This window comes from Erinaceus europaeus, chromosome 11, assembly GCF_950295315.1.
Source record: "Erinaceus europaeus chromosome 11, mEriEur2.1, whole genome shotgun sequence".
Lineage (NCBI taxonomy): Eukaryota > Metazoa > Chordata > Mammalia > Eulipotyphla > Erinaceidae > Erinaceus > Erinaceus europaeus.
This window is the reverse complement of record NC_080172.1, coordinates 72159527-72163472: the sequence shown is the minus strand read 5'-3', so window position 1 is coordinate 72163472 and position 3946 is coordinate 72159527. Positions and strand designations below refer to the sequence as shown.

Below are 3946 nucleotides of genomic sequence, written 5' to 3'. Positions count from 1 at the left end.
AACCTTATACTAAAAGTAACAATATTTAATGTGACATGCTAATGTTGAAGGGGAATGAAAACAGTAAAGGCTTATTAAAGCTATGCTCACCATTAAGGACTTGCCATTCTGTTCCTTGGAGGAACAGAACTATTTGAAATCGAGGCTGTATTACCTCCATCTTATTTATAAAGGTTAAAAACACAATTAGCGGAGGGAATTTCAATAATTTGCAAAATATGTGGGTAATGGCTTCTAATGTAATTCTGCTGTGACTAATTTTACGGCTGGACGCTGCTAAAACAATGACTTTACTATTCCCCATGAACTCATTTTTGGTCAGTACATATTTTAAAACAACACCATTAATGTACTTTAATTAAAACATAAATACTACAGTGCTACCTCAGTAGGCATTCACTCAGCTGGAACTAACTGTATTTGCTTAATCTACAATTTTAGATGTATTAGCAAAAATAAATGTTGGTGAATGTAAGAGCCTGATTACATATCTTGGGTAAATTGGTGATAATGAGTCAAGAGACTTTGTGTTCATTCACATATATTAGAATAAGAATCATTATGAAATTAAAGCTAAGATTAATCCTGCTAATGACACCACAGAGCATCTGGGAATAAGATAACCCAGATGTCAGATTCACTGTGCTACTGTGCTGCTATTTGATAGAGTAACCCTTGAAGTGTTCTTCTAAGGCAGATAGCTGCTACCCCCCACCCCCAAGTCCCAGCACTTGAAATGCAAATGAGTGACAAGATAGTCTAATAATGAGAGCAGATTCTAGCAGTAAAGAAAATGAATAAATTAAAAAAAAATCCTGCACCACTGATAAGAACAAGCAGCAGGCACCCTGATGTCCTCAATTAGGGTGGATGACATCTGCTGAGCATTTCTCTCTAATAAAGCCCTCACTCGGTATTCCAAAGCACACGATTCTAACACTGTTAACATTTTAATGTCCTGGGCGTGCGTGGTAACATTAATTACAAGATGATTTGGATGACTTCTGAATCTCTTTCATGTCTACCGCAGAAGAGAACACAGCATTGTCACTTTGATATCATAAATAAAATAGGGATGCCTGCCAAGCATGAAAGGTATCTTGAAGTCACTCATATCTGCTGTGTTGTCCTGAACCTCTGTAGCCAGGCAAAAGGAATCCTTTGGGCATTTACAGAGGGTCAGTACTGACGCATTTATGGGGAGGCTCTGTGGCTCACAAGGAATTCTTTCCCTTATGCTAAAGGTGAACATTTTTGTTGCTGTTTTTAATTCCTAATGAGCTTAAAGTGCAATTAATATTTTTTCTAAGCGCAATTTGCTTTCCTAATAGCTATTTTCATGAGCTTTGGCAAATGTCACCAGGGCTTTCTTGTTTTCCATCTGGTAGATGGAGTAATTTCTCCTCATACTCAACAATTATATAAAGTAGTATCTATAGAGGACTCTAAGTGAAAAGTAGGGCAGAAGACTCAGAGAAAAGAAATTTATCGGATATCCCATTATATCATCAGCATTGTTTCACCATCACTCACAAGACACTGCTATGGTTATCTCTAATATATGTGGAGAAAGCAGGCTTAGAAAGACCATACAATTTGCAGGTTTTTACATTAGAAGCAAAATCAGGATCTGAACCTGCGTCTGACTGAGTTCAAAGTCTGGGATCCCATTTGCGTCTTCATTATACCTGTGATTGTCTTTAGCAGTATTCCCAGATGTTCCAGATCTCATCCTGTGGGGCACAAGTTAAGGTTAAGTTTCCTTGCTTGCCTTTCAGGTTAGCACAGACTCGTGCATTTCTTTAACCAAAGAAATGTAAAAGGAAGATCTAAAAGTCACTGAGGGGTCATCCTGTCATCTTTTCCCTCTAGGAATAATGGTATTTCTCTAAGCGTGAGCCTAAGAATAATTTAGAGCAGAGTCTACATGAAGAGAGAACAAGAAATAATCCTTTGTTATTTAAGACTCTGAGATTCTGAGACTGTTGGCCACTGTAGAATAAGCTAGCCTATCCTGACGAATACAATACTAAGCCATATGGAGAATGAAGTACAATGCTGCAAAACCCCCACTGGCCTCCAGAGCAGATGAAGATGGATGGGGAAAAACATAAGTGAGGAGAAATGTGATTCAAAAGGTGACACAAGAACTACGAGAGAAAAAGATTGCAATTTAATTAATCCTAGTGGGTGCCATTTACATCATATGTGCGAATAGCTCCCCCTAGAGTTTTTCAGGACTGGACCTGCAATATCAAATGCTGTTGGCCTGCTGCTTCCTAACCCTGCTAGTCGGAGAACATGTCTCCCCACATTTTTCATGGGCTGAGCCATATTTACAGTTTGTTGGGGCATAGGATTCATAGCTTCTGCCAGTGAACACATGCCCAGTCCAACAGGAGTTTGTTCACTCAAAACATTAGAAACAAATCATCAGCAGATGTATCAGGGTACTTGGCCATGATTCAAAATTGATCCAGGATGGCAAATTCCTGTCACTATATCCATATGATAAAATAAGACAGTGTCATATGGCTATGTCCAAAAAATACTTTGTCCACATGTGAAAGGAAGAAAGGACCCTTTGTTTTTTGTTTGTTTGTTTGTTTTTTAAATATATATAATCAGTTCACTGTGGTCTTGATTTGTAGCCAGGAAGAAAGAGTTATCTAGGAAGAAAAGTAAACCAGGCACAGCAATGAGACAATACACTGCTCTGTTAGAATTGACTCATCTTTCTTTTTCTCTGGTATTTTGTTTTTTTTTTACCCACCAGGGTGATCACTGAAGCTCAGTGCTTGCATAATGATTTCACCACTCCCTATGATTATTTTATTTTTATTTCTGATAGAGAGAGAAAAGAAAGAAGAGAGGGAAACAGAAAAAAGAGACATCTGAACCACAGCTCCACTATTTGTAAAGCTCCCCCTATGTAGCTAGAACCAGGGGTTTTAACCCAGGTCCTCACACATGATAACACGTGTATTCTCCCAAGTGTGCCACCACCAAGGCCCTCTGTGTATCCTTAGATTTGAAGCACTCCAGTGGAAAAATCCTGACTATCCATATTACTAATTGCTGGGCTAGTGTGAGGGTGTTTCTTCCTGGGCACGTGCTTTCTGGGTTGGAGAGAACTCGACCAGAGCCCACCTGGGCTGCTGCTTACTCAGAGATGTGGGAGAGAGATCAGGAACTCGTGGTGGAGCGGGAACATAATGCAGTACCGTTATTGATCAGAGACCACGCCTTTATATATATCTTTAACGGGAGGTGGCAAGTTGGAAAAAGGAAATGGTTAGGAGAGGGAGTGGAGAAAAGAGTGTGAAGGTAGAAAGCTTCCATAGCAGCTGTTGCAAAGGTGCTAACCAGTGGGATTAACCAATACCCTGCAGACAGGGTGGGTCTCAGGCAAAACAATGATTATGTAAATAGACCACAGCATCAAGCAATGCAGGGGAGCTGGTGTAATGCCCAACAATTAATTATATTTAAAGGACTTACAGGGTGCAGGTTCAAAGTTCCTAGTCACTGATCTAAAGTTCTCCATCCTATCTACCATGGTTCCCAGCTTAGAAATGATAAGGAAGATTCTTCTCAAGAGAAGCTATCCCTCTATTTGACAGTCACACACTCTAATTGTCCATTTCTACTTTAAAGAATGTTAGTAAGTTCCTGAAATGAATGAAGTCTAGAATGTTCCCAGTTGTGACCATGGACTGTGAGGTCAGACGAACAGGGACTCAGAGGCTATACAGGCTCCTGTGCTAAATATGAATATATATGCCCTAGGTCAGATAGATGGGGTAAACACTTAATTGTATTTATATACTTTCTCCAAGCTTAGAAGATACTCTCTGCCCTAATCTAGCTTTCTAGCCCAATTCTCAATGCCAACACCATCTTCCCAGGCAATATTTTTAGTCTACCTGAATGTTAGCTATCAAGC

General features: G+C 39.6%; 1 long non-coding RNA gene across 1 annotated transcript; it reads right to left on the bottom strand.

Annotated features, from left to right (window-relative positions):
• Positions 1–1590: 1590 nt before the first annotated feature.
• LOC132541238 (uncharacterized) lies at positions 1591–3618 on the bottom strand. The gene is made up of 2 exons (XR_009552406.1): positions 3502–3618; positions 1591–1733 (listed from the first exon to the last, which is right to left on the bottom strand). It is a non-coding gene; the product is annotated as an uncharacterized LOC132541238 (long non-coding RNA).
• Between the last annotated feature and the right edge of the window lie 328 nt (positions 3619–3946).